Source organism: Bos javanicus, chromosome 12 (assembly GCF_032452875.1).
Source record: "Bos javanicus breed banteng chromosome 12, ARS-OSU_banteng_1.0, whole genome shotgun sequence".
Lineage (NCBI taxonomy): Eukaryota > Metazoa > Chordata > Mammalia > Artiodactyla > Bovidae > Bos > Bos javanicus.
This window is the reverse complement of record NC_083879.1, coordinates 32,595,181-32,620,694: the sequence shown is the minus strand read 5'-3', so window position 1 is coordinate 32,620,694 and position 25,514 is coordinate 32,595,181. Positions and strand designations below refer to the sequence as shown.

At 45.4% G+C, this 25,514-nt stretch overlaps 1 long non-coding RNA gene across 3 annotated transcripts in view; it reads left to right on the top strand.

The window, feature by feature from the left end:
- The window catches only part of LOC133258384 (uncharacterized), a 45,909-nt gene that overhangs the window by 226 nt on the left and 20,169 nt on the right, over window positions 1-25,514 (top strand). Inside the window, exons 2-3 of one of the 3 annotated variants that reach the window (XR_009739998.1) lie at window positions 73-233; window positions 3,709-3,912. This is a non-coding gene — a long non-coding RNA (uncharacterized LOC133258384). Of the gene's footprint in view, window positions 1-72; window positions 3,913-25,514 lie in introns of those variants that run through there. The other 2 variants (XR_009740000.1, XR_009739999.1) reach the window with 2 other exon arrangements.

Sequence of the window (25,514 nt, the reverse complement as noted above, 5' to 3'; positions counted from 1 at the left end):
CTTCTCTGATGGGCACCTGGAGGAGATACCTCCACAGCAGCCCTGGTGATTCATGTGCTTTCTTTTCTCCAGGAGGCGGGAGGTTAGCACCTTGCAGGGGAGGAGGGGGCGAGCTGCAGGTCAGCTTCCAGAGGCTGTGGCAGTGAGCAGGTCACTGCAGAGTGGTTTACTGCTGGAGCAGAGCTTCACAGAGCACAGTGGGGGCTAAGAGTGCCTCCCCGCCCCAGCTCAGGGTGAGTGTACTTGCTGGGGTCGGGGGCAAGAGAGAGGGAAAAGAAAAAGGTTTAAAAAGAAAGGCCAATGAATTTCTCCAGATGGAGAAAATATGAGGCTTCTGCCCCAATGTTTGAGAGGCCATTGGTGATCTGTGTGCTGGTTATATCTTTGTAGCATGATAATAAGATAATAAACAACAATTACCTACCATAACGACTGAATATGCACTGTGTTCCATGTATTAGGGTATTAGAGTTCTCCAGAAAAACAGAACCAAGATAAAGATGTATTTGTATTTATTATCATTACTTTAAATATTTATTTATTTGGGTCTTAGTTATGGCACAGGATCTTTACCTGTGGCATGCAAGCTCTGAGTTGCAGCATGTGAGATCTAGTTCCCTGACCAGGGATCCAGCCCAGGCCCCCTCGTACCGGGAGCATGGCGTCTTAGCCACTGGACCACCAGGGAAGTCCCTCTTATGACTATTATTACAAGGAACTGACTCATGTAATCACGGAGACTGAGAAGTTCTGCCATCAGCGAGTTGGGACCCCAGCAGTGCTGACGGTGTGTTTCCAGTCTGAAGCAGCCAGTCTCAAGATCCAAGAGCAAGTGTTTCAGTCTGAGTTCAGAGGCAGGAAAAGATGAATGTCCCAGCTCCAGGCAGTCAGGCTGGAAGGAGTTCCCTCTTACTTAAGGAAGGGTCAGCCTTTCTAGTCTATTTAGGCCTTGACTAATTGGATGAGGCCCACCCACACCAGGGAGGGCAATCTGCTTTCCTGAATCACATGTTAATCTCATGTAGGAACACCCTCCCAGACACGCCCAGTATAACGTTGGAGCAAATATTTGGATACCCCATGGCCTGGTCAAGTTGACACATGAATAATTTAGCCAATCACATATAGTAATTTAGGTGCACTCACTCATTTAATCCTCCCAATGATTCTATTAGAGTAACTCATTGTTTTCATCCCCATTTGACAAATGAGGAAAATGAGGCTCAGAGAGGTTCATTAACTTTCTCATAAGCCTCTCAGCAGGTAGAGTGGCACAGTTGAGAGTCAAGTCCAAGTCTTTCTGATATGAAAACCACTGTACTGTACTTCTTTCCAAGCCAATCATCCCCCTGCAGGCACCCCTGGAAGCTGCTACCATTCTCCTGATGAAGCATTTGACCTTGACTATTGCATGGTACACCTGTCAAGGTTTTCATTTACAAACAATAGAAAAGGCTCTGGCTGATTGAAAAAAACAAAGGTGGCAGGGGTTTATTAAAAGGCTTTTAAGTAAGCCACAGAATCACTGGGTGAGCTAGAGAACAACCGTGGGGGCTGCACAGTTAGACAGAGGCCAAGAAAATATCTGGCATTTTCAGCATCTGCTTTGGCAGGTGGTCCCTGCCTCCCACCCAGAACTTTGAGGTGAAGGCTCACTCCAAACGTTGGTAGGGGTTCTGACACCAAGGTGGCAAAAGCCACTGCACCCACTGAATGGTGACTGAGTGGTGCAGAGGGTTGTTTCCCACCCTAAAGGTAAATGTGACGATGGCCAAGGCCATATTTATTTATTTGTTTGGCTGTGCCGGGTCTTACTTGCGGCATGTAGGATCTAGTTGCAGCGTGTGGGATCTAGTTCCTAGACCAGGGATTGAACCCAGGTCCCCTGCATTGGGAGTATGGTGTGTTAGCCATTGGACTGCTAGGGAAGTTCCAGCAATGACTGTCTTAATCCATACTTTCTCTTGCACGTGCCTGCATGGTTGCGGTGACGTCTGCCTTCAAAGCTGCCAGCTTGCCTCCAGAGGAGCCACCTATGGTTAGTGGGACCCTCGCTGACCATGCAGGGCACACTGTGGGAGAGAGGGCACATGAGCTTGTGAGAGCCGATCAGGAGGGTGCAGTTCTGGAGAAGGTCCCCAGGAAGATTTGACTTCTGCTTTGACCTGACAGCTGGCCCCGGGCAACTGGAGGTCCTTCACCCTGCCCCCTGTCCTTGGAATGTGCCCTTTGCTTGTCCTCCCTGCTCCCAGAAGTTGCAGGGAACTTAGCCTTGAGACAGTGATGTGTCCAGACCATCTGGACTGTGCATCTGACTGCACCCAGCTGAGGCCTCTGGGTAAACTTTCAAGATTCTCGAGGGTGGGGCGGAGATCTTGTTGTCTTGCAGCCGCTCCAGATGCCACGTGAGTTCCCTTGCTTATTAAACCTGCTGCCTACCAGTCTGAGGTGTCTGTCTCTTTCTTCCGATTTCACCCAGGAAGCTCCCGAGGAGGCGTGTGAACCGACAGGGCAGAGGCCTCTCACTGCGATACTGACAAGGATGCAGTTAGCGTCCAGTCATGTTCTTTACGGCGTCTTTTCCCTGTGGCAGGAGATCCAGTCGCATCATGTTATTCAGCTGTCATGTCTTGCCCGTCTCCTTTAACCCAGCTCTAATATTTTTAGGTTCTTTTGTCCAAAGCCCAACCTTTATTGGCAAAGTCACTTATAGAAAATAACATACTTCATTTGCATTTCAGACTCTCAACATGACCACCTGAACAGCATCATTGAATCTTTCTGAAGGCGTGGTTCCTTTGGCACAAAGCAGACCACTTTTTTTTTTTTTTTAATTTCATGCTTCAGAAGGTTAAAAAAAATGAACATTTTACAAGATTCCCTTTTCTCTTTCTCGGGTGCGCTGAAAACCCCGAGTGCCACGAACAAGCAAGAAGGAGGCACCTGACCAACGATTTTGGGGTTGCTTGAATGACCGGCTGTATCAGACGATTAGGACCGAGGACAGTTTAACTCATGAGTCTTCACGACACCCCATGGGGTGCAGTCCGGGAGCACCCCTTCCTCGGTCCCCCTCTTCATTGTCCCCATTCCCCAGTGCACTTTAAGAAGCCAGCATGCTCACCTGTGATTGCATTTTAGGAGGAGGAGCCTGTAACAGACGCTCAGGTCTCAGAGGCCCATTACTGGCCCCAGAGTCAGCTTCTCTCTTCTCCCAGCCATCCGGGTATTTGAAAGGAGTATCTGTGTGAGTAATATCAATACTCATTCCATGAAGGGATTCCAAGTGAAGTCATTCAACTGCTGACAGATTTAGATGCTCGAAAACAGGCATTCACGTCACTTCCCTCACACTGACACGCACATCCGAACGCCCACTGGAAGGATGGTCAGGATCCGGAGCCATGGAAGACTCCAAGTGGGGGAAAACTTGTGCAGACGGTCGGAGCAGCCCATCAGCATTGTTCTTCCCCCTCGTCTTTCCACCCTCTCCTCTGGAAGGAAGGCCGCTGCGCCTCCCTGCTTGATCTCTGCAGGTCGACTTCAAGCCTGTTGGAGGCAGTGGGGTCCTCCCTTGTCAGTCATGGTCGAGTCTTACCTGCCCATCTAGAGTGGCAGTATGCGTTTCCCGACACAATCTTCTCTTGGTTCCTACCAGACCTCGTGTATTCATCGACCCTAAACACGGTTTGTCTCTTCTGTCTCCAGGCCCACATTCGTGTACTCCTTCCACATGGAACTCCTGCCCGTCAAGCTCCTAACCTGCCTGCAAGAGCAGATGCACATTCTCCTTCCTCCATGGAGCCTCCTCTGACCCCTTCATGCCTCTTCCCTGGGCCCCAAGCACATAGTAGGTGCTTGGTTGTTACTCTGAAGTGAGTTAAGTAAATGAAGGGGAAAACCCCGAACTGCTCATTGCCTCTATTACTCTTAGTAACGCTGATTAGAGTCACAGAAATTACAGCACAAGTAGGCTAAGGGACTATCCAGGTCACAGGAGAGTGGATGCTTGCCAAGGGTCGGATTCAATTAATTTGAATTTTATGTGTTCTTATTCTGTTTGTGCTGGGAGGCTGGACATAGAGATGAGTGCACGAGGCCACTTGACCCTGACAAGAATGTGATCTTGCTGATGCTGAGTTTGTCCGGGAACCAGAAGTCTGATGTTTGTAAATATTCCTTTAAATGCAAGCATTAAGGGTAGAGGTTGTTTGTTTAAGTTCTTCCGGAAGAGGGTTGACAATCCCAGTGTTACATGCTTGTGGCAGAGGCCAAACTGACCTGCTCGGATCCCATGAGGCCCTACCTTGCAGGGTCCATGTCACTGGGGCCACTCCACCTCCCACCACTCCCCTACCCCCACAGCTCGTTGAACGTTCTGTGCCATCCGTGGTCTTGTTTCATCCCTCCTTGCTGACCGCGGGACAGGAGAGGAGGGGAGCAGGAGCCTCAAGACTGACGGAGCTGGGCTCCCGTGTCATTGACCCGCTGCCCACGTGGCAGCTCCTTAGAAGCAAAGGAATTTCTGTTAGTAACTGACCTTTGCTTTGGTGTAGCTTTCTGGAGCCTGCACACATTTTTCATGGCTGCTGCCTCATTCAGCCATCGAGGGAGCCTGTAAATTAGGCAGTGAAGCTATTATTTCCACTTTTCGGAGGAAACCGAGGCTCAGAAAGACTACCAGCTTTGACCACATAACTAGAGTGTGGCAGCACGGGAATCAGAGCCTTGTTTTAACGACTGCTCCCACGCGCTCTCCACTCTACACACCACCTCGTGCAAACATTAAGAGTTTTGTGCCGTCCGATGTTCAGTCATTGGCGTTAAGCTGGTTATTGGGTGATATAATGTAATGATAGCGGTGTATCATGCATCTGCATGCTAAATTGCTTCAGGCATGTCTGACTCTTTGCGACCCTATGGGCTGTAATCTGCCAGGCTCCTCTGTCCACGGGATTCTCCAGGAAAGAACACTGGAATGGGTTGCCAGTTCCTCCTCCCGGGGATCTTCCCAACCAGATTGAACCCGTGTCTCTTATGTCTCCTGCATTGGCAAGTGGATTCTTTACCACTATCACTGCATCTGTGTAGATGGCCAGAGTCAAATATACCTGGTGGAGCAGAATTTTCCAGTTTTATTTTTTTGAAACAGGTGTATTATGTAGTTCAGAAAAATGTAAAACTATAAAAAGGCGTAAAGTGGAAATCTGGAAATCTTCACTTCGTTCTGTCCCTATCCACCCCGTTTCACCCACACACCCAAAGGTAGCTCACCACTTGTGCTACTTCACAAGCTGTTTCGAATGTTTTCCTCAGACCAAGGTTGATTTGAGTCTTTTCTCTTCTGGAGGATGGACTCATTCGACAATGTGGAGTCGTTTATTCAGGTGTCTTTGTTTGTGTGGCTGGGTCAGGTCTTAGCTGCAGCAGGCGAGTTCTGGTCCCCTGACCAGGGACTGACACTGGGCCCCTGCGCTGGGAGCACACGGTGTTAGCCACTGGAGCACCGGGGACATCCCAGTGTCACGTGGCTTAGCACGAAAAACTTACCTATCGAGTCCAGAATCTGACTTTGAGTTCAAACCAAAAGTCTTTAAAAAAAATAACTTTATTTATTTAGTTTTGGTTGTGCTGGGTCTTTGTCGCTGCCCACGGGCTTTCTCTAGCCGCAGTGAGTGGGCTGCTCACCGCAGTGGCTTCTCTTGCTGTGAAGCACGAGCTCCAGGGCGCACGGGCTTCAGCAGTTGCAGCTCCCGGCTCAGTGGTTGGGCACGCGGGCTTAGTTACCCCACGGCATGTGGGATCTTCCTGGATTAGGGATCAAACCTATGTCTCCTGCATTGGCAGGTGGATCCTTTACCACTGAAACCAAAGATCTTATGGTAAACCCCAGAGTAGTATTTGTGTATAGTTACAGAATTGGGTTCTTCTTTTTTACTCAGTTAATTCCAAAATATTCAAGTGTTGGCAGTGTTCAAACAGCCTTTTGAACAAGCTGAATTCACCCAAGAAATAGCCATGCCTTCTGGCTCAGTCCTTTGAGGACTCTGACCCAGTAGACATCTTCCTGTTGTATTGCCAAGGGGTGTTTAGCGGGTCCACATTAGGATTCAGTAAAGTGCATGAAATGTGATGTGGTGTTCAAGTTCCCAGCTGGTTTGAGTCAGGGCGTCACTGTTCTGGTGCAAACTGACAAGGACTATGGTGAAACCAGGGACCCGTGGGCAAAACATCTTCTATAGTCCCAGATCAATGCCTGTAACAGGAGCATCTCAAGTAATTTAATTCTGGCTATTTAGTTTCCCAAAAGAGGAATTTCAATAGTGCTGAAAGTGACTGGGGAGATATCAGCAAACATGTCACATGAAGGAAAGGAATAGCACCCACAATGTACCAAAAACATAGCTAACAATGGGTTATAACCAGTGCTGAGACCTCTTCCTCGCTGTAATGTCCAGCGGAGGGTGTGGGTTGCAGTGGAGTTGAGAACCATGTGGAGGGGCAGCAGAAGCAGCTGATGGACCCCAAGGCATCAGCATAGCACAGAAGCAGGATCCCCAAAGTGTGTGCACACACGTGCACATGTGTGTGCATGCATATGTGTGCACATGTGCATGCGTGTGCTGCCACCTCCCACTGCAGATGGCAGGGATATGAACAGTCCTCACCCTGGAAGCTGAGGAGCTGATCCTCTGCAGGCTGACATGAGAGAGGGTCGAGGCGGAGAGGGCGTCTGGTCTGTGTCTTTTTAGTATCTTGGAAAGCCCTCCCCCCACCTCTGTTTTGTTCTAGGATAAACAGGATTAGAGGTGACTCCTCAGCCCTCAGTCTGCAATTATGTACAAGTCCTTTGTAGCTAGCTCCTCTCAGTCTGCATGAATGACCAATGGGGGCTGACTGGGGTGCCCCTCACAAAGGAGAAAGCACATATCACATAAAATCCCACTGAGAAGGCAAGGGGAGAGATGGCACAGTCAGAGAAGTCAGTGGAAATGAAGCCTTCAGGACGGAATCACAAGGGGTGGGAAACATTTGTCCTTTTTCAATCATGGAAGCCAGAATGGGTGGGCAGGCAATAGTTAGGAGCAGAGGGACCCTGAAAGTTGGGGGGCCCTGTGCCATCACGTCCTGAACATCATCTGGATGGTTTGACCACTCTGAATCAGGAGGACAGCTGTCTACATTTTCACTGGGGTCTGTAGAAATAGCAATTTGAAATTTTCATTACTGGCAGGTTCCAGAAATTCTCAACTTGGATCCATGGACCCGCAACACCAGACATTCTCATTCATTAGATGTGCTCTTTTTTTTAACTTAAAAAAGTATTAATTTTAGTTTTTGGCTGCGCTGGGTCTGCTGCTGCATGTGGTCTTTCTCTAGTTGGGGTGCACTAGCTTCTCACTGCAGTGGCTCCTATTGCTGAGGAGCACGGATTCCAGAGCACAGGCTCAGGAGTTGTGACACAGGCTTAGTTGCATGTGGGACCCTCCTGGACCAGGGATCAAACCCGTGTCTTTTGCATTGGCAGGCAGATTCTTATCCACTGTGCTCCCAGGGAAGCGCCATTTGATGTGCTTTTGGAGAATCCCATGGACAGAGGAGCCTGGCAGGCTACAGTTGATGGGATCACAAGAGTCGGACATGACTTAGCTATCTTTCTTTTCCTTTCCTTAACAAGCATCCCAGTTGTCTCCTCTGTAGACAGTCTCTGGATACTTGGAGCACAGAGTCGATCAGAGTGAGACTGAGCCAGGAAAGTCCCTGTGTTCCGTGGGCCTCTTGCTGGTTTCAGTCACTCAGCAACTAGCTCACATTCGGATTAGATAAATCTGGGCTGGAATTCCCACTCCACCACTTTATAACTTGATCAAAGAACCCAGCCTCTCCACCCTCAGTTCACGCAATTTGTGTGAGGGGTAAGGGAAGTGACGTGTAAATGCACAGGCATCTGGCACAAAATAGGCGCCCAGGAAATTTGCATTTTTATTGTTGTTGAGATTAACTCTTAAATAATTCCTGTTTCTCTTCATATCTATCATTTATGCTCTACTGTGTTTTATCCCTTGGCTGTCGTGTAGAGCTTAATCAAATAGAATAGGACATTGATAAATGATGGTGAATCCCTTCCAAGAGTGCCTGCTCTCATTTGGCACCCTTTTCCCTCCTTGCTGGGAAAAGTCTTGCAGAGACGTGCCAGTGTTATTTTCCCAAATATTTTACCTGTTGCTCTTCCTTGCCTTGTATAGACACACTGTTGGTTCCAGGATGATATAGGACAATGGTCTGAGGTTCAGGAGGGTTGGGCGGCCAGCATGGAAGCTGGTTGGAGAGGAAAGTGGCCCCAGTTCATGCTGGACTCAACAAGCCAACCTCTGAGATTAAACAGAGGTTGAGATCCAGAGTGTGGCCTGAATCGGTGCGGTCAGGTGTGACAGGTGAGACGAGGACAGGAGGTGGGGCCAGGTAAGCCAGTGGAAGCGAGGCCAGGAGTAAACACTCGAGGGGAGATGGTACCAGTCAGAGCTGGAGAGGTGCCCAGGGTCTGAAGGGTTGGGGGTTATGAGCTGGAGAAGAAATGAGAAGCATCAGCACCTAGAAGTCAGAGAGGTCATCCCTCGGCCAGGTAAGAAACCAAGGACTCCTCCCTGAACGACAGGAACCATTAGACACAACTGGGCTGGAGCCAAGAAGGAGAAGAAACAGGAAGACCTGCCTACCTGGCAAGTGACCTGTCAGAGGGCGAGCAGGTACTCCAGGAAAACACTATTCAGTGCCTTGCACAGGTGAGGATTACAGCAGAAGAAACGTGCCCACCCAACCCACAACTGTGCAAGGCATGTGGTAGGTGAGGGGCAGACACTGGCTAGATTAGTTCTCGACCAGTTAGGAAAATACATTTCAGGGCTCCTTTTCACTTGACTTCTTCCCTGAGGTGAGGAATCCAGGTTTGGAGAAAGCAAGTCATCTTTTTTTGTCCTGGTTATGATTTAGTGAAGTTTTTGGTGGCTCAGATGGTAAAGAATCTGCCTGCCTGAGTCGGGAAAATCCCCTGGAGGAGAGTGTGGCAACCCACTCCAGTAGTCTTGCCTGGAGAAGCCCATGGACAGAGGAGCCTGGCGGGCTACAGTCCATGGGGTCACAAAGAGTCAGACGCAACTGAGTGACTCACACTTCACTTTTGCCCCAGGAGGGTAAGCAGGACTTGTTGTTTCATCACGGGATTCCTTTGAAGTCCCCTCCGCACAAACCTCCCTCCCCACAAGTTTCTGCTGAACTGGGATTCTAAGATTAGCCGTTTCCTCCCTCCTCCCCCAGGCAGAGTTGGGGCCTAGAGACACTGTGCACAGGGGGACGGCCTGGCTGGGAGGGGCTGCACAGGTTTAGCTGGAACTTGGTTGAGTCTTTCTTAAAATGGAAGCATGTCAGTTAGGACTACTACTTTTGGCTACAATAGAAACTCCAAGATGACAGTGGCTTCAATAAACAGGAAGTTTCTTCTCATATTTAAAAAGTCCCTTAGAAGCAATCTGGCTTCTTTTATGAGATGAATGGATAAACTGTGGTTCATCCAGGCTGCTGCTGCTGCTGCTAAGTCGCTTCAGTCGTGTCCAACCCTGTGTGACCCCATAGACGGCAGCCCACCAGGCTCCCCCGTCCCCGGGATTCTCCAGGCAAGAACACTGGAGTGGGTTGCCATTTCCTTCTCCAATGCATGAAAGTGAAAAGTGAAAGTGAAGTCGCTCAGTCGTGTCCGACTCTTAGCGACCCCATGGACTGCAGCCTATCAGGCTCCTCCATCCATGGGATTCTCCAGGCAAGAGTAGTGGAGTGGGGTGCCATCATCTAGGCTACGGAATACTAATTCAGCAATAAAGAGAAGTGAGCTTTCAAGCCACAAAAAGGCATGGAGGAGACTTATGCACATACTGCTAAGTGAAAGAGGCCAGTCTGAAAAGGCTACGTATTATCTAAGCATATTCTGGAAAAGGCAAAACTATGGAAACAGTAAAAAGATCAGTGGTTGTCTGGAATTCCAAGGGAGGGAGGGATGAGCAGATGGAGCATAGGGGGTTTTCAGGACTGTGAAACTATTCTATATGATACTGGGATGGTGGATCCCTGTCATTTTCATTTGTCAAAACCTACAGTATGTACAACATAAAAAGTGAACCTGATGTAAACTATGGACTTTAGTTTATAATAACGTATCAATATTACTTCACTGAGGGTAACAGATGTACCACTTTCAAGCAAAATTCTGATTTAAGCAAGAAAACCGTGGGTAGGAGGAATTCTCTGAATTTTCTGCTCAATTTTTTTCTGTAAACCTGCTGCTGCTGCTATGTCACTTCAGTCGTGTCCAACTCTGTGTGACCCCAGAGACGGCAGCCCACCAGTCTCCCCCGTCCCTGGGATTTTCCAGGCAAGAACACTGGAGTGGGTTGCCATTTCCTTCTCTCTGTAAACCTAACACTGTTCAAAAACGAAGCCAAAGAATTAAAACAAAAAAAGTCCAGTGTAGAATAACTCGGGCTGGAGTGGTAGTTCTATTGCTAATCTGAGATTGAAGAAACAGTCATCTTTCTGCCCTTCTAGCTAGCGTGTACCTCTCACCCTCAGGGTCTTCCTCATGGTCCAGGATGGGTGTGGAGCACCAGCTATCTAAGTTCCAGGCAGCAGGAAGGAGGATCCCACTTGACCTAACTTTCATTTATGAATCTTCCCAGAGTCCTACACAATAATTGCATTTGTATCTCCTTAGTCACACACAGCTTCAAGAGAAGCTGGGAAATGTAGACTTTTCTCTGGGTGTCTTTGCACCCCTAGTGATACTGTAGTTCTGTCACTAAGGAAAAATAGAAGGGGCAAGACTCTTTAGAGTCCCTTGGACTGCGTGGAGATCAAACCAGTCAATCCTAAAGGAAATCAACCCTGAATATTCATCCGAAGGACTGATGCTGAGGCTGAAGATCTAATACTTTGGCCACCTGATGCGAAGAGCCAACTCATTGGAAAAGACCCTGATGCTGGGAAAGATTGAGGGCAGGAGGAGAATGGGGCGGCCATGGATGAGATGGTTGGATGGCATCACCAATTCAATGGCCATGAGTTTGAGCAAACTCCAGGACTTGGTGAAGGACAGGGAAGGCTGGCAGGCTGCAGTCCACAGCATCACAAAGAGTCAGACATGACTGAGCGACTGAACAACAGTTGGCTAGCAACTAGGTCTCTCTACCTCATTTGTTTTTTTTGGCTGCACCATGCAGCTTGTAGGATCTTAGTTTCCTGACTGGTGATCGAACTCACGTCCCCTGCAGTGGAAGCACGAAGTCTTTATCATTGGACCACCAGGAAAGTACCAGGGAGGCACAACTCTTCTTAGGAGCGTGGGTTTGGCCTTTTCAAGAAGCTCTGTAGTTTCTCAGTGACCCTGCTTGGGGGACAACACTGCTGGGTCTTGCTCCAGCCTGGAGGAATTTCAGAAGGAATCTGTGACTGATGGGGAGGAGTGTGGGGACTGCTGGACTGGACAGGCACTAGAAGGAACACTTTCCACCCCCTGGCCCCTTCCAACAAAAGCTCCCAGGGCTGCAGGCAGACACCACTTTTCTACCCTCATATTGGAGGGAGAAGCGGAATGGAGCGAAGGATGACTGGGGTAGTAACAGGAGTGCAGTGGCAGCGCCCTGGGCCTCCTCCTCTGGGGGAGGGAAGGCCTGCCTGTGTGCCAGGCGGGGGCTGGGGGCTGGGGCAGCAGGGCACGGCCCCTGTTTTCTGTGCAGTGTGAAGTGGAACAAACACACCAACTCCCAGTTCCTTTAGCCAGGCTGGGTGCCCTCCCTCATGAATCACAACCCTCCCAGCAGAGCAGAGCTGCTGGCAGTTGACGGGGCTTCTGTCTGACAACGCTCCCCGTGATCTTCCCGGTGCGTCAGATGCCCTGTTAATTGCTCTGAATGACGGCACAGCACTGGAGGGCAGAGCAGTGGGTGAGGCTGTGACAGGGGAAGAGAGCAGGGATTCATCCAAGGAGACACTGGATCTGAGCAGACAGACCCATGATGTATGCGGTCTGTCAGCCTGTTAGGTGGTGAAACCTCCTAACTCCCCACTGACAGCTGTCGGTGTTGGAGCCAAGGGTGGGGGAACCTCTGAAACTCCAGCCACGTGTTGGACACGAGGGTTGAGGGTGTTTTCTCTGCCCCTCCCCTCTCTGCTTCCTAGACCCTGGGGACTGACAGAGCCCAGATAATTAAGGTTCAATATCTTTTTTTTTTTTCCCTGTGTGAAGAAAACACTTTGTTTTAAAAACTATTATGTGTTGTGCTGGGCTTAGTCACTCAGTCGTATCCGACTCTTTGGGACCCCATGGACTGTAGCCTGCCAGGCTCCTCTGTCCATGGAGATTTTCCAGGCAAGCATGCTGGAGTGGGTTGCCATTTCCTCCTCCAGGGGATCTTCTCAACCCAGGGTTCAAACCCAGGTCTCCCACATTGCAGTCAGATTAACATCTGAGCCACCAGGGAAGCCCATGAATACTGGAGTGAGTAGCCTACTCTTCTCCAGGGATCTTCCTAACCCAGGGTCTCCTGCATTGCAGGTGGATTCTTTACCAGCTGAGCTACCATATGTCTGCTTAAATATAAAGTTAGCTAACAGTGGCCATCAGGTATGGAGTAACATGTTACCTGACAATTATCTGGACTTATTTAGCAGTTATTCAAAGGGCCAGCTTGGGGAAATGCCAGGGAAGTGAGCAGTAGATTTAAACCTCAAATCTATATGCTGCTGGCCAGCGTGAGGCCCCCCTCTCTGTGTTTTCTTTCTCTGGTAACTTCAGGCATGTTGATGCTTATCCTTGGAGTGCTCCAAATCTGGGCTTAGTTCCTGAATGGTGTTTGTTTTTCCAGAGACAACAAAGACAGACACAGATGATTGTGGGATGAATCGCAAAGAGACACAGGTGTCATTCTGCTTGAATTACTTAAAAGACTCTTTCTTGCTATTGAAACACTTTTAACTATCCTGCAGAGAGAGATAGACAGAGGAAAAGAAATTTAGAAATGAATGAGAACTAAATTGCAAAATCACATAGCAATTGTCCTAGCTGTCAGATCTGTCGCTCCACCCAAAATCTTCCTCAACAAAATGATTTCCCTTTTTATCACTCCACATTATCATTTTTTATCATTCATTGTTCATCTTAAACATGGACTGGGCAGAAAGTTCTGCCTTTTCCCATTTATCACTCACAAAAAGCTTGTTTCTATGGTATCTTTTTGAAGGTTTATATAAGGATGTGTGCGCTTAGTTGTTCAGTCATGTCTGACTCTTTGCAACCCCGTGGACTGCAGCCTGCCAGGCTCCTCTGTCCATGGGCATTCTCCAGGTAAGAAGAGTGGAGTGGATTGCCATGCCCTCCTCCAAGGGATCTTCCCAACCCAGGGATCGAACCAGGTCTCCTGCATTGCAGGAAGATTCTTTACTGTCTGAGTCACCAGGGAAGCCCCTTATATGAGGATGCCGCTGCTGCTGCTGCTAAGTCACTTGAGTCGTGTCCGACTTTGTGCGACCCCATAGACGGCAGCCCACCAGGCTCCCCTGTCCCTGGGATTCTCCAGGCAAGAACACTGGAGTGGGTTGCCATTTTAACAGAATGCAATTTACTAATTCTGGCAAAAAGCTCCCCAAAGTATATGCTATTCCCTAGAGAATCCCATGGACAGAGGAGCCTGGTGGGCTACAGTCCATTGGGTCCCTAAGAGTTGGATATGACTGAGCAACTAACACACACACACACACACACACACGAGTGCTTATTCATTTTAATCAGTTGCAAATTGTGTAGATACAGCGTCAAGATAGAAAATGCAATGTTTCTTGGTTTGCTACTCACAGAGAATAAAGTGGGTCCTGAAAGATTTGGGCTCAAGCATGTAACATTTTATAGAAAAAAGATTTTCTTAAATTTTCCAATCAGAAAAGACTTCTTCACATTTCAGACAATATTTTTCTACAGGATATAAGAACATGATTATAAAAATGAGAAAATAATCCTTCTTGAAATTAACTTTTTCAGATCATTGCAGCAAAGTCATAGCATTAAAATGAAAATAAAATTATAACTGAGATAAAATGACTTTATAATACAAAAAAGCAATCAGCATGCTTGCTTGAGAAATCCCATGGACAAAAGAGTCTGGCAGGCTACAGTCCATGGGGTCACAAAGGAATCAGACACGACTGAAGTGATTAAAACAACAACAAAAACAGTGAGAATAACACTAATTTAAGGAAATTTTCCAAGTCAGTCTTGAGAGAAGGATAAATCATTGTAGATGATTTAAACAAATGAATTTTACAGGCTCATGGACTTGAGCAGTTTTGTTTTTTTTTTTTGCCAAACCCATGGCACATGGACTATTAGTTTCCGACCTGGGATCCAGCCTGTACCCCCCTCACTGGAAGGCAGATTCTTAACCACCAGGCCACCAGGGAAGTCCCTGGCTGTGCCATTTGCATTTTCATCAGCAGTGAGTGACAGTTCCTGTTGCTTCACATCCTTACCAGCATTTGGGGTGATCAGTAGCTGGGATTTTAGGCATTCTAATAGTGTGCAGTGATATCTTATTGTTGTTTTAATTTGCAAGTCCGTAATGACTATGATGTTGATCATATTTTCATATATTTATTTGCCATTTGTATTAATATGTCTTCTTTGATGAGGTGTCCTTTCAGATCTTTCACTCAATTTTTTTTTCTTTTTTTTCTGGCTACACTGAGTGGCTTGTGGGACAATTTCTCAATCAGGATGGAACCCAAACTCCCAGCAGTGACAGCACTGAGTCCTAATCACTGGACTGCCAGGCAATTCCCTTTTGCACAACTGAAATTCATTTTTGTTTTCTTAGTTTTAAGAGTTCTTTGCATACTGTAGCTATCAGTTCTTTATTAGATATGTGTTTTGCAAAATTTTCCTCCAAGTTTATGGCTTATGTTCTCATTCTCATGACAGTGTCTTTCAGAGCAGAAGTTTTAAATTTTAATGAAGTTTTATAGTTGCCAGGAGAGAAGGATAGGGGAAAGAGATAGTTAGGGAGTTTGGGACCGACATGTACACACTGCTATATGTAAAATGAATAACCACCAAAGACCTGCTATATAGCACAGGGAACTCTGATCAGTGTTATGTGGCAGCCTGATGGGAGGGGATCTGAAGGGAGAATGGATACATGGATATATATGGCTGAGTCCCTTCACTGTTCATCTGAAACTATCACAGTAATGTTAACTGGCTGGACCCTAATAGGAAACAAAAAGTTTAAATTATTTTTAAAATTTTAATGAACTTCAACTCACCCTTCTTTCTTCCATGGATTATGCCTTTGGTGTTGAATCTATAAGTCATTGCCAAACCCAAGGTCATCTAGATTTTCTCCTATGCTATCTTCTAGGAGTTTTATAGTTTTGCATTTTACATTTAGGTATACGATCCACTGTGAGGCAGTTTTGTGAAGGGTGTAAGGTCTGGGTTTAGATTCTTCGTTTGTTTGTGTTACCTGTGGATGTCCCGCTGATCAGCGTTGGTTCAAAAGACTGTCTTTTCGCAATTGAATTGCCTTCGCTCCCTTTCCAAAGGTCAGGTGACTATATTTGTGTGGGTCTCTTTATGGGCTCTCCGTTTTGTTCTATCGATCTATTTGTCTATCTTTTCACCAAGCGCACACTATTTGATTACTGTAGCTTTATAATAAGCCTTAAGCTAGGTGGTGTCGGTCCTCCAATTCTGTTGTTCTCCTTAAACCTCACGTTGGTTCTTCTAAGTCTTTTGCCTCTCCATATAAACTTTAGAATTGATTTGCTGATATCTACAAAATAACCTTCTGGTGCTTTGATTGAGATGGTGTTGAATGTAATCATTATATACATTTTTGGTGGGTCTCTACCTATCTCTACCTAGCAGTAGAATTGTTGAATTGTGGAGAAAGCATATGTTAAGCTTTCATTCAATTTATGTTCAGTTTTCCAAAACTTGTTTTGCAAATTCACATACCAACCAGAAGTAGGTGGGAGTTTAAGTTGCTCTGTATCCTTGCAGTATCCAGTGTTTTCCCCTTTAGCTGTTTTGGTAGGTGTATAATGATATCACATTAAAATTATAGTTTGCATTTCCCTGGTGACTAATGAAGTCGAGAACTTTTCAGATATTTATTGGATATCCTCTTTTGTTGAGTTTCTGTTCAAGTCTTTTGTTCATTATTTCTATGAAATATTCTTTTCCTTATCGATTTGAAGGGTTTTTTTTCCTATTCACAATGTGAGTCCTTTGTTGAGCATGTATTGCAAATGCTTCTTCCAATGTGTAGGTTCTATTTTTAATCTGCTAATAATGTCTCTTCGATGAATAGGAGTCTTCATTTTAATATTTTCCAACTGAAGTCATTTTTTTCTATTATTACCAAAGTTTTTGTGTCTTGTTTAGGAAATCTTTGCCTCCTTCAAAAATTGAGGGAGAGCAAAATTTAGTCATCAGAATGGGGCTGTGTGTAATAATAAATTTACTTATTCATATACCTATTTGTGCCATAAATATTTATTTCCTGGTATATTTATATAATGGAATACCATACAGTAGTTTAAGTGAACTACAGCTGCATGTATTAACAAGAATGTATCTCAAAAGCATTATGCTGAATGAAAAGAGTCACAGAAGCATGGAGAATATATAGTATACTATATATAGTATATTACTATACTATAGTAATATAGAGTAGAGTAATAGTTGAAATTTTAAAAAAATTTAGTTTTATTTATTTATTTGGCTGAGTCATGGCATGCAGGAACTTTGATCTTTGTTTTGACATTCAAACTCTTAGCTGTGGCTTGTGGGTTCTAGCTCCCTGACCAGGAATCGAACCCAGACCCCCCAGCATTGGGAGCACAGTCTGAGCCACTGAACCACCAGGGAAGTCCCAGACTAATAGGCAAAATTAAACAACGTGTTGTGTAGAAACTCATACGATTGTGGTATATCCTTCAAGAAAAACGAGGGAATTGTTGATGTAAAAGTCAGGTGTACAAATACCTCTTAGAGGATGCAGAGGGGTGTGGTCAGGGAAAGCACACGGGGACTTCTGATATTCTGATAAAGCTCTGTCTCCTAAGTTGGTTGGTGGCTCCAGGTGTTTATTTCACTATTTTGTACCTGTACAGTCCACGCACTCTTTTGAATGTAGGATATAGTCACAGTAATAAAAGGGAAAACAAAAGATGAGCATATAGATTGAAGGGACACACCCAGTCTTATGCAGAATAGATACAAATATGTCCTCACACAGACACAGCAGGGAAACCACAGAATCTCAGCAGCCCAGCATCACCAGAAAGACAGGTACCTAAAAACAAGGATACTTTGACTGACAGTGGGCTTAGCAGATGCCAGCAGCTACCTAATGACATCTCCAGACTGCTGAAGGAAAAGAATTCCTTACCCACAGGTTATTCCCAAGATCTAAAGTGCAATAAAAGCAGCTTTTGGCTCCGTCTCTTCATTCTTTCTAGGGATATTTCTGCACTGTTCTACAATAGCATATTGGGCACCTACCAACCTGGGGAGTTCATCTTTCATTGTCCTATCTTTCTGCCTTTTCATACTGTTCATGGAGTTCTCAAGGCAAGAATACTGAAGTGGTTTGTCATTCCCTTCTCCAGTGGACCACATTTTGTCAAAACTCTCCACCATGACCTGTCCATCTTGGGTGGCCCCACACAGCATGGCTCATAGATTCATTGAGTTAGACAAGCTGTGGTCCATGTGATCAGATGGGTTAGTTTTCTGTGGTTGTGGTTTTCAGTCTGTCTGCCCTATGATGGAGAAAGATAAGAGGCTTATGGAAGCTTCCTGAAGGGAGAGACTGACTGAGGGAGAGACTGGGTCTTGTTCTGATGGGTGGGGCCATGCTCAGTAAATCTTTAATCCAATTTTCTGTTGATGGGTGGAGCTTTCTTCCCTCTCTTCTATTTCAGTTAAGTTCAGCTCAGTTGTGATCAACTCCTTGCGACCCCATGAATCGCAGCATGCCAGGCCTCCCTGTCCATCGCCAACTCCCGGAGTTCATTCAAACTCATGTCCATCATGTCGGTGATGCCATTCAGCCATCTCATCCTCTGTTGTCCCCTTTTCCTCCTGCCCCCAATCCCTCCCAGCATCAGTCTTTTCCAACGAGTCAACTCTTTGCATGAGGTGGCCAAAGTATTGGAGTTTCAGCTTCAGCATCAGTCCTTCCAATGAAAACCCAGGACTGATCTCCTTTAGAATAGACTGGTTGGACCTCCTTGCAGTCCAAGGGACTCTCAAGAGTCTTCTCCAACACCACAGTTCAAAAGCATCAGTTCTTCCGCACTCAGTTTTCTTCACAGTCCAACTCTCACATCCATACATGACCACTGGAAAAACCATAGCCTTGACCAGATGGACCTTTGTTGGCAAAGTAATGTCTCTGCTTTTGAATATGCTATCTAGGTTGGTCATAACTTTCCTTCCAAGGAGTAAGCGTCTTTTAATTTCATGGCTGCAATAACCATCTGTAGTGATTTTGGAGCCCCCCCCCAAAAGTCTGACACTGTTTCCACTGTTTCCCCATCTATTTGCCATGAAGTGATGGGACCAGATGCCATGATCTTAGTTTTCTGAATGCTGTGCTTTAAACCAACTTTTTCACTCTTCTCTTTCACTTTTATCAAGAGGCTTTTTAGTTCCTCTTCACTTTCTGCCATAAAGGTGGTGTCATCTGCATATCTGAGGTTATTGAGATTTCTCCCAGCAATCTTGATTCCAGCTTGTGCTTCTTCCAGCCCAGCCTTTCTCATGATGTACTCTGCATATAAGTTAAATAAGCAGGGTGACAATATACAGCCTTGACGTACTCCTTTTCCTATTTGGAACCAGTCTGTTGTTTCATGTCCAGTTCTAACTGTTGCTTCCTGACCTGCATACAGGTTTCTCAAGAGGCAGGTCAGGTGGTCTGGTATTCCCATCTCTTTCAGAATTTTCCACAGTTTATTGTGATCCACACAGTCAAAGGCTTTGGCATAGTCAATAAAGCAGAAATAGATGTTTTTCTGGAACTCTCTTGCTTTATCCATGATCCAGCAGATGTTGGCAATTTGATCTCTGATTCCTCTGCCTTTTCTAAAACCAGCTTGAACATCAGGAAGTTCACAGTTCACATATTGCTGAAGCCTGGCTTGGAGAATTTTAAGCATTACTTTGCTAGCGTGTGAGATGAGTGCAATTGTGTGGTAGTTTGAGCATTCTTTGGCATTGCCTTTCTTTGGGATTGGAATGAAAACTGACCTTTTCCAGTACTGTGGCCATTGCTGAGTTTTCCAAATTTGCTGGCATATTGAGTGCAGCACTTTCACAGCATCATCTTCCATGATTTGAAATAGCTCAACTGGAATTCCATCACCTCCACTAGCTTTGTTTGTAGTGATGTTTCCTAAGGCCCCACTTGATTTCACATTCCAAGATGTCTGGCTCTAGGTGAGTGATCACACCATCGTGATTATCTGGGTCGTGAAGATCTTTTTTTGTTCAGTTCTTCTGTGTATTCTTGCCACCTCTTCTTAATATCTTCTGCTTCTGTTAGGTCCATATCATTTCTGTCCTTTATTGAGTCCATCTTTGCATGAAATGTTCCCTTGGTATCTCTAATTTTCTTGAAGAGATCTCTAGTCTTTCCCATTCTGTTGTTTTCCTCTATTTCTTTGCATTGATTGCTGAGGAAGGCTTTCTTATCTCTCCTTGCTATTCTTTGGAACTCTGCATTCAGATACTTATATCTTTCCTTTTCTCCTTTGCTTTTCGCTTCTCTTCTTTTCACAGCTATTTGTAAGGCCTCCTCAGACAGCCATTTTGCTTTTTTGCATTTCTTTTCCATGGGGATGGCCAAGGTAAGAGAAACAAAGTAAAATGGTAGGTGTTGCAAGAGGGCATCAGAGGGCAGACACACTGAAACCATAATCACAGAAAACTAGCCAATCTGATCACATAGACCACAGCCTTGTCTAACTCAATGAAACTAAGCCATGCCATGTAGGGCCATCCAAGATGGGCAGGTCATGGTGGAGAGGTCTGACAGAATGTGGTCCACTGGAGAAGGGAATGGCAAACCACTTCAGTATTCTTGCCTTGAGAACTCCATGAATAGTATGAAAAGGCAAAATGATAGGACACTGAAAGAGGGACTACCCAGGTTGGTAGGTGCCCAATATGCTACTGGAGATCAGTGGAGAAATAACTCCAGAAAGCATGAAGGGATAGAGCCAAAGCAAAAACAATACCCAGTTGCAGATGTGACTGGTGATAGAAGCAACGTCTGATGCTGTAAAGAGCAATATTGCATAGGAACCTGGAATGTCAGGTCCATGAATCAAGGCAAATTGGAAGTGGTCAAACAGGAGATGGCAAGAGTGAATGTCGACATTCTAGGAATCAGCAAACTAAAATGGACTGGAATGGGTGAATTTAACTCAGATGACCATTATATCTACTACTGTGGGCAGGAATCCCTTAGAAGAAATAGAGTAGCCATCATGGTCAACAAAAGAGTCCGAAATGCAGTACTTGGATGCAGTCTCAAAAACGACAGAATGATCTCTGTTTGTTTCCAAGGCAAACCATTCAATACCATGGTAATCCAAGCCTATGCCCCAACCAGTAATGCTGAAGAAGCTGAAGTTGAACAGTTCTATGAAGACCTACAAGACCTTTTAGAACTAACACCCCAAAAAGATGTCCTTTTCATTATAGGGGACTGGAATGCAAAAGTAGGAAGTCAAGAAACACCTGGAGTAACAGGTAAATTTGGCCTTGGAGTATGGAATGAAGCAGGGCAAAGGCTAATAGAGTTTTGCCAAGAGAATGCACTGGTCATAGCAAACACCCTGCTATTTACCTGGGGCCAAACTGTGGTGGAGGTAATGAAGATGATGGTGACCTCCCTCAAAAGATCCCATGCATGTGCAGTTACACTCAGTGCTCCCAACCCTGCAGCAGGCCACCACCATCCCACGCCTCCACCAGAGACTCTGGTTCACCCACAGGCAAGTCCGGGACAGTCTCCTGTGGTGTAACTGCTCCTTTCCCCTGGGTTCTGGTGCACAAGGTTCTGTTGTGCCCTCCAAGAGTCTATTTCCCAGTCCTGTGTAAGTTCTGGAAACGAAGAAAGGAAGCTTCAAAGAGAAGGCTGAATATGACGAAGGAGGCACTCTTTGACCAGAGAACAAGTAGCAAGGGTACTTCAGGCAGAAAGTATCACTGCTTCTGTAAAGGCATACAGATGGATAATAACTTTAAAAACTCAGAAATGAAAGTCACCCAATAGCTTTAGAAAATAAGGTCAACAAACGAACAGGAGTGTGACATTAAAATGAAACCAGTTTTGGACTTCCCTGGTGGTGCGGTGGACAGGAGTCTGCCTGTCAATGCAGGGGACACGGGTTTGATCCCTGGGCCCGGAAGATCCCACGTGCTGTGGAGCAACTAAGCACCTGTGCCACAACTCCTGAGCCCGCACTCTAGAGCCCTCACTCTGCAACAGGAGAAACCACTGCAGTGAGAAGCCCGTGCACCGCGACGAAGTGGAGCCCCCGCTGGTTGCAACTAGAGAAAACCCACGTGCAGCAACGAAGACCCAGCACAGCTGAAAATAAATAAATAAAATTATTTTTAAAAAATTATTAAATGGAGCCAATTTTATGATTTTGCACCGGGCTTGAGTAAGATACTAAGCAAAATCCGTAAGTTTGCTCATTAAAGTAAGTTCATGGGTCTTCCCTAGTGGTCCAGTGGTTAAAAAACTCCACACTCCAATGCAGGGAGCATGGGTTTGATCCCTGACCAATCTAGACAGCATATTAAAAAGCAGAGACATTACTTTGCTCATTCATGCAAAGATGGGCTCAATAAAGGACAAAAATGGTATGAACCTAACAGAAGTAGAAGATATTAAGAAGAGGTGGCAAGAATACACAGGAGAACTGTACAAAAAAGATCTTCACGACCCAGATAATCACGATGGTGTGATCACTCACCTAGAGCCAGACATCTTGGAATGTGAAATCAAGTGGGGCCTTAGGAAACATCACTACGAACAAAGCTAGTGGAGGTGATGGAATTCCAGTTGAGCTATTTCAAATCATGGAAGATGATGCTGTGAAAGTGCTGCATTCAATATGCCAGCAAATTTGGAAAACTCAGCAGTGGCCACAGTACTGGAAAAGGTCAGTTTTCATTCCAATCCCAAAGAAAGACAATGCCAAAGAATGCTCAAACTACCGCACAATTGCACTCATCTCACACGCTAGCAAAGTAATGCTCAAAATTCTCCAAGCCAGGTTTCAACAGTATGTGAACCGTGAACTTCTAGATGTTCAAGCTGGATTTAGAAAAGGCAGAGGAACTAGAGGTCAAACTGCCAACATCCGTTGGATCATAGAAAAAGCAAGAGAATTCCAGAAAAACATCTACTTTTGCTTTATTGACTATGCCAAAGCCTTTGACTGTGTGGATCACAACAAACTGTGGAAAGTTCTTAAAGAGATGGAAATACCAGACCACCTGATCTGCCTCCTGATACATCTGTATGCAGGTCAAGAAGCAACAGTTAGAACTGGACATGAACAACAGACTGGTTCCAAATTGGGAAAGGAGTACATCAAGACTGTATATTGTCACCCAGCTTATTTAACTTATATGCAGAGTACATCATGTGAAATGCTAGGCTGGATGAAGTATAAGCAGGAATCAAGATTGCTGGGAGAAATATCAATAATCTCAGTTACTCAAATGACACCACCCTTATGGCAGAAAGCCAAGAAGAACTACAAAGCCTCTTGATTAAAGTGAAAGAGGAGAGTGAGAAAGTTGGCTTAAAGCTTAACATTCAGAAAACTAAGATCACAGCATCTGGTCCCATCACTTCATGGCAAATAGATGGGGAAACAATGGAAACCTTATTTCTATTGTGAGTGACTTTATTTTTTTGGCTCCAAAATCATTGCAGATGGTGATTGCAGCCATGAAATTAAAAGATGCTTACTCCTTGGAAGAAAAATTATGACCAACCTAGACAGCATATTAAAAACCAGAGACATTACTTTGCCAACAAAGGTCCATCTAGTCATGGCTATGGTTTTTCCAGTAGTCATGTATGGATGTGAGATTTGAACCATAAATAAAGCTGAGTGCTGAAGAATTGATGCTTTTGAACTGCGGTGTCGGAGAAGACTCTTGAGAGATGCCATGAACGCTTTGAGAACATGAACGTCACATTTTACAACCAGTGATGTGTTTCACTGGTTGTAAAACACAAAAAAAGCCAATTCAGGGCACTTTCACGACAAGTTGGACTTAATACTTTAGCATGACTGTTGATGTATAGCATGAAAGGATTCTGAGAGCGTCACTTTGTTCTCTGGGAAGAGTAGTATCCTAACTTCAGACTTTTCTTAAGTACACATGGTTAAAAGTATACTTAACAACAGAAACACAATGTAGGACTTCCTTGGTGGCTCAGTGGTTAAGAATCCACCTGCCAAAGCAGGGGACACGGGTTTGATCCCTGGGCCAGGAAGATTCCACATGCCGTAGAGCAGCTAAGGCCATGCGCTACACCTACTGAGCCCATGTGCCCAGAGCCCACGCCCCACAACAAGAGAAGCCACGGCAATGAGAAGCCCACGCCCCACAATGAAAAGTGGCCCCACTCACTGCAGCTCGAGAAAGCCCGTGTGCAGCAATGAATACCCAGGGCAACCAAAAATAAAATCAAATAAAAAGAAATAAAATATATAATTTTCAAACTAAAAGAAGAAACTAAGAGAATAAAAAAATATCGCAGGTAGGAAATGAGCAAAATGAAGCATGAAAAACGCATGATAAATAGAAAACCAAGAATTATCTGGTAGAGACAAGTCTCCGTAACAAGCCATCATGATAAACTTGGGCAGTTAAATCATATATTGAATTATATACTAATGAGCAGAGTAACCAATTAATACTTATGAGAAATTAACAAAATCTGGCTCTGTGCTATTCTCAAAGAAGAAAGGTCGAAAGTGAAAAGGATGTTCAGGCAAAACACAAAGTGGGCATAGCAGAGGTTGCATTGAGGTGGAAATAACTCAGGCTGAAGGCCTCTAGAGAGGAGTGGGGTGGTTGGGTGGTGGAGGGGCTAGTGAGGAAGTGATGTGAGACAAGGGTGAGAGGTCATGTGCAGATCTTTAGGAAGAACATTCCCAGGGTCCTCAGGGAGGAAGAAATTTAACATGTTCGAGGAGCAGAAAGGCCAGGGAACTGCTGGGAGAGTGGTGCAAGAAATAGATCAGGAAGGACCTGGGAGAATATTTGCATTTTATTTTTAGTGCAGTGGGGGTCAATTGAAGAGTTTCCAGTAGGAGAGTCATATGATATTTTTAAAAAATATTTACTTCTATCTATTTCCATTTATTTATTTCCCTGTGCTGGGTCTTGGTTGTAGCATGCGGGATCTTTACTCTTTGTTGGGGTGAATGGGATCGAGTTCCCTGATCAGGGATCACAGAGTGCAGAGTTTTAAACACTGGACCACCAGGGAAGTCCCCTCTCCTAAATATTTCAGTAATCATCTTCTAATAATAAGAATATTGTCTTACACAACCATAAGAAATTTTCAAAAGTCTTCAATATGATCTAATATCCAGTCCATGTTTAAATTCTCCTAGTTATTCCCAAAGCGCCTTTCTTAGTTGTTCATTTTTTTTCAAGCCCACATTTACCAAGTTTCTCTCATCACATCTGGTTATAAAGGCTCTTTAGTCTATTTAAATGTGGACCATTTGTCTCAGTTCTTGACACTGATATTTTGTTTTTGTTTTTAAAATCAACTGTATTGGGTATACTTTAGATTTTGTAAATTGCAGTCATTTCACATGTACTGTTCATACCTTTGACAGATGCAAGCATCAGTTAGTAATCATCATGCCAATCAAGATACAAATCTCTGTCATCGTAAAAAGCTCCTCTGTGCCCTTCTGCAGTCATTCTTCCTCTCTGCTCCTGGGCCCAGGCAACCATTGATCTGCTTTCCACTCTCATATTGATTTTCTGAAGAGGCAAGGCCAGTTTGTCTTGTAGAATGTCCCACGTGTCTAATTACATCCTTGTCGTGTTATTATCTTGATGTCCTAGCTATCGAATTTTCTATGCATTGAAGGTAGGACTAAAGGCTTAACTGTGCTTAGTCGCCAAGTCGTGTCCGACTCTTTGAGAGCCCAGGGACCGTGGCCCTCCAGGCTCCTCTGTCCATGGGATTCTCCAGGCAAGAGTACTGGAGTGGGGTGCCATGCCCTCCTTCAGGGGATCTTCCCCACCCAGGGATCAAACCAACATCTCTTACGTCTACTGCACTGGCAGGCAGATTCCTCACCACTAGTGCCACCTGGGGAGCCCCAAAGCCTTCATTTAGGGG